The sequence below is a fragment of the Helianthus annuus genome, chromosome 4 (assembly GCF_002127325.2).
Source record: "Helianthus annuus cultivar XRQ/B chromosome 4, HanXRQr2.0-SUNRISE, whole genome shotgun sequence".
Lineage (NCBI taxonomy): Eukaryota > Viridiplantae > Streptophyta > Magnoliopsida > Asterales > Asteraceae > Helianthus > Helianthus annuus.
Genome location: NC_035436.2, coordinates 29418610 through 29435164, shown reverse-complemented (window position 1 = coordinate 29435164; position 16555 = coordinate 29418610). Strand labels below are relative to the sequence as shown.

General features: G+C 40.5%; 1 non-coding gene across 1 annotated transcript; it reads right to left on the bottom strand.

Annotated features, from left to right (window-relative positions):
- Nucleotides 1-723: 723 nt before the first annotated feature.
- Nucleotides 724-829, bottom strand: LOC118491913. Its single transcript, XR_004892358.1, has one exon. It is a non-coding gene; the product is annotated as a small nucleolar RNA R71 (small nucleolar RNA).
- Between the last annotated feature and the right edge of the window lie 15726 nt (nt 830-16555).

Below are 16555 nucleotides of genomic sequence, written 5' to 3'. Positions count from 1 at the left end.
TTGAGGGGTATGAAGATGATGGGTACGGTTATGGAGATTATGGTGATCAAGGGGAGTTTGGGTATGTTCAAAGTCAATCTTAAGGGATGGCAAGTGTTGGTGGAATGCCACAACAACAACTTATACCACAACACATTCGGCCAAGACCACAAGGGCCACCAATACAAAAACCTATTCCATTGCAACAAGTCCGGCCACAACATGTACAACAACAATTTCAAAGACCACCTCAGCGCCCACCGATGCGACAACAACAGTTTCAACAACCAAACGCACCACAAGGGCAAGTACCAAGGCCAAATGGTCCTATTGTTCCAAGAGGTAGGTATGGTGTACCAAGGAGACACCTTAGAGAAAATATGAGGGGCATTGAAGCACATTTTCGGCCGGTAATCACGCAAAACCCTTCACCGGTAGTCATTCCTCATAATGATCAAGGGCGAACATTCGAAGTAAGAACCAACTCTTTGCAAAGTTTACCAAAGTACAAGGGGTTGGCAAATGAGGAGCCGTATTTTCATTTAGAGGCTTATGACTCAATTTGCAACACTCTTGGGAGTCAAGGATTTTCAGCTGACGATATCAAATTGGTTTTGTTCCAATTTTCTTTGGAAGAGAAGGCTAAAAAATGGTTCTACACGTTACCTTCGGCATCCATATATACATGGGGGGAGATGCAACAGACCTTCTTGGATGAGTTTTACACCGCCCAAAAGACCAACGATGCAAGGAAGGGATTGAGAAGCTTTCAACAACAACATGGTGAGATGTTTCATGAGGCGTTTGAGCGCTTCAATATGATGATTAAAAATTGCCCTCACCATGGGATTGAATTGTGGGAGTTGATGAATGCCTTTCATGAGGGGTTGAGTGCCGAAGACGCACGTGATTTGATGTCTATCACCGGTGGGACTTTTGGAACAAACTATGAGAATGAAGATTGGGAGTTCTTGGAAAGCATGGCAACTACATCAAAGAGGAAAGCTCAAGCCTCAAGAAGAGCCCGACCGACCACCAACCGACCACAAGTGCACGCCATAGATGATGGTAATATTCAAACTACTAACCAAATTTATGATGTTTGTGCTTTGTGTAACGAGATAGGTCATGCGGCTGAAAATTGCCAAGGGATGTTGGAAGGGCAATACGAGGAGGTCCATGCGGTTCAAGGTCAAGGTCAAGGAGGAGGTGGTAGGAACTACAACAACATGAATTCTAATACCTACCACCCCGGATTGAGGAATCACCCGAACTTTAGATATGGGAACCCTTCAAATCAAGCAAACCCAAATTTTCAAGGTAGCCAAGGTAATTTTGGTTCCCGCCCATCTTACAATAATCAAGGTGGATACCGAGGCGGAAACAACCAAGGTTATTAAAAACAATACCAAACGGGTCAAGAACAAGGGGGGTCTTCAGGTGGAAACGAGGTGATGGAGATGCTTAAGAGCATGCAATTGGAGATGAAAAAACGGAACCAACTTGATGAAGTGCGAATGCAAAAAGATGAGGTTCGTGATAAAAGCATCCAATCACTAACAACCCAAATGGGTCAATTAGCAACCGAGGTGGCGGAATTGAAGAAAGGTAAGGGTCAACTTCCAAGCGACACTAAGGTAAATCCTTCACATGGTTCGTCACGAGGTAACGTTAATATTAATCATGTTAGTGTTTTAAGAAGTGGGAAAGAATTTAAGGCCAATTTGTCACCCGAATTGGTTGAGGGGGTGGTTGAGGATATCACGGGAATTGAAAGTGATGATGAACTTTCACTGGTTAAACCAAAAGAAACAATTATTAAAAAACCGGGTTTGGGTGAAAGTGAAAAGAATGAAAAAGTTGAGGGTGAACCGAGTCAAGTTCCATTTCCATCGGCCCTACTTGATCCGGGAAAGAAAAATTTTATTGTGTCGAGAGGTCCTCAAAAAGAGGAGATGTGGGATATGTTCAAACAAGTAAAAATAAATCTCCCACTCCTCGATGCAATAAAACAAGTCCCCGCTTATGCAAAATTCTTAAAAGAATTATGTACACAAAAAAGGCAAAACAAGAAGAAAGTGCCTAAGCGGGTGGATTTAACCGGGCAAGTGAGTGCGGTGTTGAATGGGGAGCTTCCTCCTAAGCTCCAAGATCCGGGCACGCCATTGATTAATGTACAAGTTGGTAATTTTCAAATGGCTAAGGCATTGCTAGATCTTGGAGCCGGAGTTAGCATTTTACCGGGGGGCTTATACGACCAATATGACTTTGGTCCATTAGAAAGGGTGGAGACGACGGTTGTTTTGGCCGATTTGTCTCATAAGTTTCCTCGGGGTATGGTTCAAAATGTTATTGTAAAAATTGATGAGTTTTATTACCCGGTGGACTTCTTAGTTTTGGATTACTCATCGGCGGACCCTAAACAACAACAAAATATAATTTTGGGCCGGCCATTTTTAAGCACCGCACATGCTATTATTGATTGTAGATTTGGTACAGTTGATATGGCGTTTGGAAATCGAAAAATGCGTTTGAATGTTTTTACTAACAATTCTAATGCTAACGGTGTTGATGAGTGTTTCATGGCAGACATAGTAGATGGATGCAACCCGCATGAGTATGAGGAGGATGGTTTGGATATTTGCCTGTGTGACTTTTCAGAACAGGTACATGCTTATGCACTACGGGTTGAAGAGGAAGCACAAGATGCTATGGCAATGAAAGAAGGTAGACCACCATGGACCCACCAATTCGAGGGTCTACCGGTGGAGATCGATTCGGGTACAAAACCATCACTAGAGGAACCACCAAAGTTGGAGCTCAAGGACTTGCCTAGCCATTTGAAGTATGTATTTTTAGGGGATAATGACACTTTACCGGTCATTATTGCCTCTAATTTGGAGTTGGCACAAGAGCAAGCATTAATGGAGGTTTTAAAAGCGAACAAGGGTGCTATTGGATGGACGATTGCCGACCTCAAAGGAATTAGTCCATCCATTGTCATGCATAAAATTATCACGACCGAAGATGCCAAAACGACACGAGAAGCTCAAAGGCGGTTGAACCCGAACCTAAGGGAGGTAGTTAAAAAGGAGGTAATCAAATGGTTGGATGCGGGAATCATCTATCCGATTTCGGATAGCGCTTGGGTAAGTCCCACCCAAGTTGTGCCTAAGAAGGCCGGCATTCAAGTAGTCAAGGATGAAAGTGGTGAACAAATTGCCACCCGACCGGTTACCGGGTGGCGGGTGTGTATTGACTACCGAAAATTGAATGCCGCCACTTCTAAGGACCATTTTCCGCTACCTTTCATTGACCAAATTATTGAAAAATTGTCGGGTCAAAAATATTATTGCTTCTTAGATGGGTATTCGGGTTATAATCAAATTGCCATACACCCGGATGACCAACACGAGACCACCTTCACATGTCCATATGGCACTTTTGCGTTTAGGCGAATTCCATTTGGCTTGTGTAATGCTCCGGCAACGTTCCAACGATGTATGACGAGTATTTTCTCGGACATGGTTGGAGAGTCGCTCGAAGTATTTATGGATGATTTCTCCATTTTTGGCACTACTTTTGATAATTGTCTCAACGAATTGCAAAAGGTTTTGAAAAGGTGCGTTGAGAAAAATTTAGTGCTAAGTTGGGAGAAAAGTCATTTCATGGTGCAAGAGGGCATTGTGTTGGGGCATGTGATTTCGGAAAGGGGGATGGAGGTGGATAAGGCAAAGATACGGGTAATATCATCTTTGCCACCTCCTAAAAACGTTAAGGGTGTAAGGTCATTCTTGGGACACACGGGTTTTTATCGACGTTTCATTAAGGGTTTTAGTGTTATCACCAAACCCTTATGCAATTTGTTATTAAAAGATGTCCCGTTTGATTTTACTAACGAGTGTATGCGAGCTTTCACTGTTTTGAAGGAACACTTGGTCAAGGCGCCTATCTTGCAACCACCCGATTGGTCAAAGCCGTTCGAGATAATGTGTGATGCAAGCGACACCACTATTGGTGCAGTTTTGGGTCAACGGGTTGACAAGAAACCGGTGGTTATTTACTATGCAAGCAAAACTTTATCCGAAGCGCAACTTAACTACACCACAACCGAGAAGGAATTACTAGCGGTGGTGTATGCTTTGGATAAGTTTCGCTCGTATATTTGGGGAAGCAAGGTAGTGGTTTATTCGGATCATAGTGCGGTTCGGTACTTGATGGAGAAAAAGGATGCGAAGCCGCGTTTGATTCGGTGGGTATTATTATTACAAGAGTTCGATCTAGAGATCCGAGAGAAGAAGGGAAGTGAGAATGTAGTAGCGGATCATTTGTCTCGGATTCCGGTGGAAGGGACCGATGATGCAAGTGAGATTAATGAAAGTTTTCCCGATGAGCAACTGTTAGCCGTGTCCACTTTCGTTGCGCCATGGTATGCGCATTATGTCAACTATTTAGCCACGGGTGCCATTCCAACTCATTGGACCAAAAAGCGTCGACAACAATTTACGGTGGAATTTTTGAAAAATTCTTGATATACTTTTGGTTCACTAACATCTACAACCATGGTAACAAGCAAGTGTGGGGAGGATTTTGAAGAGAGGGTTTAATTTGGTGTTTGCTTTTGTTGCTTGTTTCATGTATGTAGGAAATGGCTAGGACGAAGGAACAAGCGGGATCAAGTTCATCTTCATCAAATGGCAAGGGCAAACAAAAGGAGCAACCACCAAGAAAGAGGCAATATATGGGTAGGGTTAGTGAAAGCGAAAGTGAAGGCGAAGAAGAAGAGATAGAGTTAGACCCGAGTGATAAGCCGGTGTGGAACTCGGGGTGTTTGGATGATCAACCCGAGATTTGGCAGCCAACACTTTACAATGATTGCATGAATAAGTTGAAAAACAAGGCAGCCGCGTTTATTTGTGAGAAAGAAGTTGATGAGCCCCAATTTGGCCAGTTCGGGGTGTTTGCTAAGTTTCGCGCTTTAGGTTGGGAAGGGGCGCTTAAATGCTTCGACAAAGACAAGAGTAACCTGTTTATGACAGAGATTCAAGAGTGGATGGCAACCTTAAAATGTCACAACTTTAATAAGCCATCACAGATGAAGTGCATCGGGAAGGTACATGGGGTACCGGTGGAGATGTCATTCGACACGTTGAAGAGGCTGGGGAAGTATGACAGTCTCCCGGCTAAGGAGTACATGTTTCCCACACTTGATGACTTATTGCTTAAACCAGAAAAGCATGTGAGATGGAACGACATGTTGGCAGCATTGTTTTTGCCCGGTAGATACAGTGGTGTTCTATACCGGAAGAACTTGAAGATAGAAGCTAAATTGCTGCATACAATCTGCCTTCTCAATGTTATTCCAAGAAGAGGAGACAAAGAACAGGTGAGGTACCCGGAGATACCCGTTCTTTATTCGTTGATGCATGGGTCCCCACGCTTCCCGATACGTTACCTTATCATGCACCACTTATGGATCTGCCGGAACAAATATGGAAGAGACATCGTCCCGTATTGTCGCATAATTACGGGATTGATGAAACAACAGAAAGCGTTAACATCCGAAGACCGAGGTTTGACGAAAAGGCACCAGCCTTTTACATTGGATAGGTTGGGGAATGTTTGGACGTATACTCAGTCGGAACGTTATCATAAGTTGAAATCGGAAGGTCAACGGTGGAGGGCATTAAAATTGGGTGCAAGAGAGTTGTTACCGGGAGAGCCGGATGAGCCGAAAAGTGATGAAGAACTGGTTCCGAGTGGGGACGAGGATTATGCGGACGAGCCGCATGGTGGTGCAAATGTTTGTCTAGGGGGTTTTGGTGGAGGTCATGGTGGTATGTTCTACGACTATGCGCAACAACCTTATGAGCTGGGGTGGGCTTATAGTGGTTCAATGCAAGAGGTGATCGAAAGTCAACGTCCTCCGGCGTCTATTTTTGACACATGGTCGGGGTCGGAGAGGTCGTTGTTTGATCAAAGCACGCGGAATAGCGCAAGTATGGAGCGGGCGCTAAAACATAGTTTCGATCGACAAGAGGCGTGGAACCGTACCTTCGCATACTCTCGAGAGGTGGATATTAATAATAGATATCATGATGATCAAGCGAGGCGGATGCATGCGGATTGGCATGCCGGAAGGCCGGTTGTTGAGGATCCACAACATGTGGACTATGCTTCATTGCCGCCTTATGATGGTAGCATTTCATATCCGACTCCACCACTCCACCATTCTCAATGGCTTGACCCAAGGCAACAGGAGGGAGCGCAACAACAAGCAGGGAGTAGCAGCGGCGCATTCGGATTTGGAGAGTGGAATGATATGATGTCATCCATCTTTGGACCTCCAGGACCGCGCTACTATTAATCAGGTGGTATTCTCTCTTGTGTATAGTTTGTACATATTTTTGGTTTTATGTTGGTTATGGTTGGGAGGAGGGGTGGTGTTTGATTATGTGGTTGATTGTTGGGTTGGTGTTTGTTGGTGGTGTCATGTTTAAAAAAGAAGAAAAACATAAAAAAAAATATAAAATGAAAAAATACAAAAAGAAATTTGGGGTTTGAGAAAAAAAAAAGCTTTTGTTGATGTTGATTGGGTTAGTGATCAAAGCCTCCCAAAGCCATACATTGGGGTCAATGTATCCCAAGTGTGGGGATGGGGGGAAATTTTGGAGTTTTTGAAAAATTTTGAGCCAAGCGAAATGATGTGAAATTTTGAATGCCCTAATTTAGCCCCAAGTTGATGCACCGGCAACCCTTGATACCTTTTTCGTTCTTGGTGAGAGTTGTAGCCACACTTGTACATAAATAATTGTCTTTGATGAGAGTGGCTACGGGTGGGGGTGCATTAGAACTTGTGCTTGAATGCGATTTGAATCCTTAGTTAAACATGAATGTAGAAAGGATAAGGGCATTAGGTAGCCTCGTCGTTGGTGTGTGCGAGTGTGGGACTTGGGGGGTTGGACCTCATAAGTATATATATGAGCATGGTAGTGAGAGGGGTGGGGGTTTGGACATTTAGTTGCCCATTTTTTGCCTTTAAAGCTTATCATTTGTTTCCCCTAGCTACTTACTTAAAATTTACCCAAATTTGACCCGGTCTTATAGTATTAGTGATAGTATTAGTAGTTTTGCTAGTTTGAAGTAGATATGGTTAATGCGTTATTGTATGGGTGTTTGATTGAAAAAAAAAAAAAAAAAAAAACAAAAGCAATGAAAAAAAAAAAGAAAAAAGAAGAAAAAGAAAAAAAAAGGGGGCTTAATTGTCTTGTATATAGTAGTTTGTTTGTTTGTTAGTTTGTTTTTGTTTGTAATAAAAAGACCGGGTTGAATTTTAGCTACTTCATATATATTCCATTCCCTACCTATACACCTAGCCGCGTCACAACCTTGAAGTCCCTTTGATTTGCATTCATGTTTGACCCATTTAAGGAGAATGATCGATTTAGGTACAAGCTTATGATTGTGCAACCACCCGTTTGCCTAGTGTGTGTCTAGCTTATCTTTGCTAGTTTTCACTTGTAGCCGAGAGGAGAGAATTTGAGAGAGGTGCATTGCTTGGGTGTTAAAAAGGGGTTGGTAAAGAGATTGCATGCTTTGCTTGGTTTAATTTGATCACTTGTTTTGAAATCATTTTGATGAGTTGCTTGGGACAAGCAACAGTTAAGTGTGGGGATGTGACGGGTGGTCCTTTGGACAACCCTTAAGCATGTTAAAAGATGAAATAATCCTCCACTTAATCGTGTAATTATCTTGAATTAGATAACTACCGTTGCTTATGTTTCAGGTGCATTTCGGGGGCTAAGAGATGGATTAAATGCAGCTTTGGAGGCTTTGGTGATGAACGGGTCAAGAGTGGAACAAGAGACGAAAGAAAGAAGAACATTCAGGTCATCACCGTAAATTACGGTCCCACCGTAATTTACGGTGGACCTGAAAATCAAATGGTTCCCACCGTAGCACAGACTATTTCCACCGTAGCACTTTTATGTTCACCGTAAATTACGGTGATGCCGTAATTTACGGTGGAGTCTGCGAGAAAAACTTGTAACTGCCACTTTTAAGTTAGTTTCGGGGTGTCTTTTCAATATCTCTCATCATTGGACGGTTTTGGATCATCATTGGGGCGATTTTTGGCTGCTTGCTTGGTTGGTGAACAATTCTTATCATCCGGTTTGTATTTTCGATTTGTATGAACGTTGGTTTGATTATGATGATGATTCACCGAGCCATGTCCGGCTAAACTCTTCGGTGATCATCTTAGGTGAATGTTTCTTGAACTTTTGTGTGTTTTAATTCTGAATTTCTAGAATGATAACTTGCGTTGCTTGAATATCATGGTGTATGTTTGATTGCTTGTAACTTGTTAATCGATATTGCAATTTCTAGTCTTAATCGTACGTTCTTGGTGCTGTTGGCAATCGAGATATCACGGGAAGGGTTAGGGTTGGTTATTGATTAATTGGTCATCGGGAAACAACCTCGCGTTTATATAATCCGAGTACTTTGTCCCCTTTTATCACTTCAATCATCTATATACGAGTTATGTCTATGTAACTCTTTCTAGTTGGAATTACACACAATTGTTTAAAGAAACTGAAACCTAAGGTGATCATTGTTCTCTCCTAATTTGTTTTACAACCAACTTTGATTTGAATTAGTTTTTAATTTAGTTTCCTAAATCAACAATCCAAACTTTTGAATTTTAATTTCTGCAATTTAGTCTATTATTAGTTTAAGTACAAAGCTATACAATCAACACATCTTCCACATACTCCCTGAGTTCGATACCCTACTACCACTATCTATAGTTGTTTGGGGATTAAATTTGCGTGACCCACGACATCACGTCATGGGGTTTGGTGATGGTGGATCGGATGGCGATGATGTAGATGGTTGGGTTGGTTGAGGAGGTTGGGGTGTCGTTTGAGTAGGCTCGGATGGGATGGTGGGGTTTGTTGATGGTGGATCGGATGGCGGTGGTGTAGATGGTTGGGTTGGTTGAGGGGGTTGGGGTGGTGGTTGAGTAGGCTCGGTTGTGAAACCGGGTGGAGGTTGAGGGAAAATAGATACATACGGGGAGTCGGAAGGTAGTGGGGTTGGGGTTGGTGTAGGTTTATGGTATGGAAAAACACGCTCGTTGAAACGAAATGGCGAGCAATGTATGTTCTTTCGGTGGATAGGTCAAAGCAGCGGTAACCATGGTGAACAGGGCTATATCCAAGGAAGACACACGGGGTAGATCGAAAATCAATCTTGTGTCGATTGTAAGGACGAAGATAGGGAAAACATTTACATCCAAAGACACGAAGGAACAAGTAATCAGGTTTGCGTTTAAATATGTGTTCAAAGGGAGATTTGTTGGAGGAGACATGAGAAGGTAAATGATTAATTAAGTAAACAGTTGTTTCAAATGCAAAGTGCCAGAAGCGTTGAGGAAGATTGGACTGGGCCAAGAGGGTAAGACCAGTTTCCACAACATGACGATGACGACGCTCCACGAAGCCGTTTTGTTCGCTTGTGTGTGGGCATGAGCGTCGATGAATGATTCCAAGATTTTGGCAAAAAGAAGTAAGCGGGCGAAATTCTCCCCCCCAATCGGATTGAATGGACTTCAACTTTGTGTTAAATTGGCGTTCAGCCATCTTGATGAAATTTGTTAGCACTGTGTAAACATCAAACTTATGAACTAAAGGATAAAACCACATGTACCGCGTATGATGATCAACACATAACAAAAAAAAAAACGATAACCGTCATAAGAAGGCGTAGGGGAAGGACCCCAAACATCGCAATAAACATGATCCAAAACATTTTTACTACGAAACGTAGAGTCTGACAATGATAATTTAGAAGATTTGCCTAATTGACATAAAGAACATAAATTGTTGGAAAACTTGTCCGAAACAGGTAAAGAACAATTTGAAATAATAGAATGAAAAACTTGAGCATGTGGATGTCCCAGTCGTTGATGCCAAGTGTTGGAAGACGCTTTGACAGCAGTGAATGCAACTTTGGGTAAGGTCTTGAGTTGAGGAAGACGGATGGAGTACAATCCCTGTTCACTGGGGCCCGTTATGAGGGTAGTGCGTGTAGACTCGTCCTTCACAACAAAATAAGAGGAGTGAAATTCAAAATAAACATCATTATCTTGACAAAATTTTTGGACGGATAAAAGGTTTTGTTTAAGTTTAGGAACATGGAGGATATTTGATAATTTAAAGGTTTTGTGAGGGGAGGCAAAAGAGGTGGATCCAATGTGAAAGATAGGTAAAGAGTCACCGTTACCAACAAGTAAAGAATCCTTACCGAAGTGGGCCTCCGAGTTGTCCATGCTAGATAGATCTGGAGTGGCATGACTATTGGCACCAGTGTCGGGTTTCCATGAACTGGATCGAGATGTAGCATCTGAGTAACTTGCATAATTGGCCTGAGTTGTGGCACGAGGTTGATTAGGACATTGGGAGGGTAGATGACCTATCCCATAACGGTTGCAATGACCATATACTGTGTTTTGAGTGGAGGCCCAAGCAAATTGACGGCTGCTTGTAGAGTCCCGATTGCGAGAATTTGAAGCTGCCCGAGAATTGCCACGAGATGAACCACGCGCACCACGATTACCTCGGCTGTTGTTGGATGACCGAGGGGCAAACTAAGCCTGTGGTTGGGGAGAGGCTGCAGGACTAAGTTGATAACCCAACTGAGATGCCATTAAATGAAGATTATTAAGCTGCTGTTGAATCGAGTCCACATTGGGCTGTTGATAACCCAACTGTGATAAGGGTGGTACAACAACCATAAAAGGTTGTTGGCCTGGTGCAGACGTGGCTAAAAGAGCATGTGGAACCTGCGGGTTCGAGGCCAAGAGTCTTGTCATCATGTAATCATGATCACTCAACAGTCCGTGAAGCTCGTTAAAGTTAACCGGAGGAGAACGAGCAAGAAGGTTAGCTTTAAGGCCATTGTATTCCTCTCGAAGTCCTGCGAGAGTGAGCATAACAAGGTCTTTATCTTTCATTGGTTCACCTATATTAGCCAGGGAGGTTGCATACTCCTGTGCTCGGCTGAGATAGTCAACGGGTTTTTCATCACCCTTCATGGTGATCCGAAGTAACTGATTTTTAAGGGTGAATTCATGGGAAGATTTGACAGGGGCATATGCCCGTTCTAAGGATAGCCAAACTTCACGTGACGTTTTTCCCTGGATGTGCTGAAACGAATCCTCAGAAATAGTAGAAATAAGAAGCATACGAATATGGGCATCATTAGAAACCCATGGCAGATAACTTGGGTTGTCGGTTGTGGCAGATTCGTTGGTGACTTTCTGTTCTGGACAGGGAATAGTGCCATCTACATAGCCAAATAAGTTGTGAGAAGTGAGGAAAGACTCAATCATTGATCTCCAGTAACCATAATTTGTAGGTTTTAGGGTAAAAGCAAATTTATGAGAGTTGTGGGTAGTCTTTTCTTGATTGGTGAAGGTGAGAATGGCTGCCATGAGTAATCAGAGAGGGTTGATTGCCTGGAGTTGATTTGGCGGTAGTAGGGTTTTTGGCCGCAGGTTTGATTTGGCGGCAGTAGGGTTTTTTTTGGCCGCAGGTTTGATTTGCTCTGATACCAAATCAAACTACGTGAAAAGGATATCTGTTATTGGTCTCAAATATAGAGAAAACAAAGCCCTATATATAGAGTTGCTAATTACAATTAGATACCCTCTACAATAATAAGTTTGTCTAATATAATAAGAACATAGTCTAACATAACAGCAAACAGATTCATACAATTGTGTTTTAACAGCAAGCAGATTCATACAGATGTGTTTTAACAGCAAGCAGATTCATACTGTTGTGTTTTAGCATTTAGATTCATACAGATGTGTTTTAACAACAAACAACTTCATACAGTTGTGTTTTAACAGCAAGCAGATTCATACAGATGTGTTTTAACAGCAAGCAGATTCGTACTGTTGTGTTTTAGCATTCAGATTCATACAGTTGTGTTTTATCATCCAGATTCATACAGATGTGTTTTAACAGCAAGCAGATTCATACAGTTGTGTTTTAGCATTCAGATTCATACAGTTGTGTTTTAACAGCAAACAGATTCATCCAGTTGTGTTTTAACAGTAAGCAGATTCATACACTTGTGTTTTAGCATTCAGATTCATACAGTTGTGTTTTAACAGCAATCAGATTCATACAGTTGTGTTTTAGCATTCAGATTCATACAGTTGTGTTTTAACAGCAATCAGATTCATACCCAGTGTTTTACCATCTTTATATTATGGGATCTATAAAAAAAAATTGACTTTAGCCCTGTAAACTGTTAAAACACTACACCAAGAACATGCTGATAAATTCCAGTAATCTTCTGAACAATGGAATATGCGATGTAATGTGACATGGAATTTTAGTTAATGAACACATTGACTTCCAGATTTAAATTCGAAAATAATAAAAATTCCGAAAATCATGGAATTTTAGTTAATGAAGATACATTCCAAAAATAAAATTAAAATGTGAAATTAAATGATAGCCCTTCTTCTTAAAATCCCTTAATGACACATGTCCAATTCTTATTCCTTCCTAGACTTTCTAGGAAAAACAGACTTTCCACCCAACTCCTACTATTGAACTGTGAGAACAGTGAGAACGATTTTCAGCCATAGGATCTTTGTGATTTGTGGCTAAGATGATGCGGTGGCATTTTTGTAAATAATGGGAACCTTATAACTACCAGGAGGGGTAAAATTCGAAGATCCAAACAATGGTGCACATGCTAATCACATGCCATTTTCCCCCATCATATTTAAACGTCAATAACGTTTTTATACTTGATTATTTTTCTAAAAAAATAACACCATAAAACTCAGCTTTTTTTATCTTTCCAACGAGTATACTATTGATATAATTTTCGAAAAAAAAATGAAATGGTTTTTATGGCGTTTTTCTAAACTGGGTGTTTTATAGTGTTTTAGACTAATTATTTTTATGGCGTTTTTCTGAACTATGTGTTTTTATGGTGTTTTAAATAGGTTTTTTCATGGCGTTTTTCTGAACCGAGTGTTTTATGGCGTTTTAAACTGAGTTTTTCATGGCGTTTCTCTAAACTGAGTGTTTTATGATGTTTTCACTGGGTATTTTCATGGTGTTTTTTCTGAATTTGGTGTTTTTATGGTGTTTTATTTGAACACCCAGTTCACGTGTGTGAGTTTTTTTAACAATATTACCCCTTAGTGTAAATTTAGCATCAATGCCACATGTCAACTCCAAAATCGTTGTCACACTTTTCACCATTCTCTCAAAATCCTGGCCCTATATATATATATATACATATATATATATATATACATATATATATATATATACATATACATATATATATATATATACATATACATATACATATATATATATATATATATACATATATATATATTTACGAAGTCGTGTTAGTTGTCATGAATAAAGATACGTATACGTAACGAGTATTTAGATGAAAGCAGTACGTTGTAAACTCATATAATGTAGTTATGCATTTTTCCGAATAGTCGTCATATACGTCGACAGATAATAATACGACTCGTCATAGTGTTTCATAAGACGTAGACATATATATATATATATATATATATATATATATATATATATATATATATATATATATATATATATATATATATATATATATATATATATATATATATAGGGTCAGGATTTAAAAAAAAAAGGTGAAAAGTGTGAGCACGGTGAAAACGGTTATGGATCGTCAGATTAAAACAATCTATGGACTTGATGACGCGGTGGCTTTTCGTAAATAACATCACTTTTATTACTCTGGCGCGCTTCATTAAGGGTAAAAAAGTCTTTTGACTTCCCTACACAAAACGCCATTTAATGAAATAAAACGCCATTAAAATTACTGGCTTTTGACTTCCCTACACAATGTGAGTCATTCTCTTTTTATCAAATTGCTTTGCAAAACCCTAAATGTTTTCCAGTTATATTTTGCAGTGATTAAATCTTTTCTAATCTTTAATTACTGGCAGTATGTAGGGGTTTTGTGCACATTACTACTAACGATTTATCACTGTTAGGTGGGCGAGCCAAATTAGTGATATGTCCACAGTCCCAGATCCGACCGAGTGACAGCTGAACTAGTTAATTATATGACAGGGGCAAGTATAAAAACCCTTAATGCTGTAAATTTATAACAATGTGTCTTTCGTGCAAATTGAATGACTCGCCAGTATTTCCCCGTTGACAAAACCTTTTTAAAACATGTTTCAGGTGATCTTCTGTGATCAAGGAAAAAGTGCTATGTAGCATTACAAGCTTGAGGAAGTGGCTCAATAAAATAAATAAACTTGTTTTGTAAAACCAGAGATTTCCTCGTGAAATTTCCTTTATTGTAAATTACGGGGTTCGTCCTAAATTGTGAAATAAAATAATTGGCCATTATTAGTTTAAAAGTTCCTGTCAATTATTTCCGCTGCCAAATTAAATAATCAAATACCACCTTTTTCTGTCACGGCCCCTGGCCCGGGTCAAATACCACGGGTTTCTGTCGCGCGGCTCCTGGACCGGGTTACACCGGGCCAGGGGCCGTGACAGAAAAAGGTGGTATCAGAGCCACTAATTTAAGCAAATTAAGTATTTAGAAATACTTAATTTTCATGGTTGCCATTCTGTGATTTTGTGAAAACTTAACATTTACAATAAATAAAATCTTAATTTAAATTTGTGTGTGTTTCTTCATGTGTGCTAACAGCATGAATGAACTATCGGAGGCACTACGAAACTTTACTATCCATAGCACCGATATGGATACTACCGGCACTTTCACTGGCTACCAGGCTGATACTGAAGAGCCAATGGTGTTCCAGGCCCAACCGCAGGAGAAACCAAAGACGAAAAAGAGAAGAAGACTGGTAGGCTGGAGGCGTATGCGTAGGAAGAAACCAGTGGTGCAGAAAGTTATAAAGACTGAGGATCCGAAGGATAAGGGGAAAGGAAAAGAGATTGGGGAAGTTTCAGGCAAGCATAGGAAATGCCATTATGAGAGGAGTTGGATCGTAAACTGGCACTTAACGACCTCATCGGACATGCCGATGAAAACCTATTCAATTATCCCATTGAATCACAACTTCTAGTTAATCTAGAGCATGCTATCCCAGATTCCATTGTCAACCCCCGACCTCTACAAGGAGAGCTAGAAGAATGGTGGACCACTGACTGGCAATTTCAGAATCTCATAAATAACCCTAACACTTTTTTCCCACAGTTTGACCCTGAACCTGCACCAAACCCACCTATGAGCACTGAGAACTTGGCTGAACTCCGCCACTATGGCGAGGAGCTGGTGGATGCAGGAAATCGAATCCGAGACGTGGGGGAACAAATCTCATTGATATACGACGAGAGGGAGTGTCGTTTCTGAAACGCCAGTTTGTTGTGGTTGCATGATGGTGTGTTTATGTGTTTAATAATAAAAAAAATAATAATAAATAATAAAAATATAATCATGTAAAATAACTTAAAATAAAACTTTGGTAAGATAACTGGTGTGTACGGATGCATACTAAAAATATATAAAATATGAAAGTCGCAAAGTCGACAATTTTGGCTATACGTGTTTATGTGTGTGATTGCTTTATTAGGTTTAGTTGTTAATTATTTGGTTTAATTATTAATTATTTGGTACCAATAAATTATAATTATATTGCTAATTATTATTCAGATGGAAAACACGGAAAGACCAACCACTCAATGAGGTTAATCAATTTGAACAAAATAATGAGGATCACTTCCTAAATCGGCAAGATATAGAAAATATAGTTGCGCAGGGTATAACCAATGATATCCCGGCAATCGTCGCTGCTGTTAAAAGCCCTGTTGAGCCATCACAAGCTCACCCCAGTAAACGCACGTGCGACGATAATTTCAGTAATAGTGGTAACGGAGGTGGCAATAACGACAACTTAATTCAGGCCCCAATACTCATGAAAATGAAAGTTACAACACCTGGTTGCACCTATAAGGAATTTCTTGCCTGTAAACCTGTCGAATTTGCAGGCAATGAAGGGGCAACTACTGCACTGCATTGGTTAGAGAAAACCGAAGCAGTAATTAAAATAAGTAAATGTGCCGAGGATGAAAAAGTCATGTATGCTTCTCACCTTTTCAAGGAAGAAGCATTAGAATGGTGGAATACTGGGAAGAATTTAAGTGATTGGTGGAAAGGAAATTTTGTCTCGAGTATGAAAAAGAGCAAATGACAAATAAATTGCTGAGCCATCGGATGGTAGATGTGGACTGTAGAGGGTATACATTGAAATTCTTCGAATATGCCTGCATTGTACCAACTCTGGCTTCACCGGAACTAGTACTTATTTCTCGCTATATTTGGGGGTTAATTAGTGACATTCGGGATATCATCAAATCTGCAAGGCCCCGTACAATTGACGATACAGTGGAATTAGCCAACACTCTGACCGACGGGCTGGTGCGTACGCGAGAAGAAAATAGGAAAAAGGAGTTACCTCAAAAGATTACCCAAGGGTTTCGCGTGAGTAACA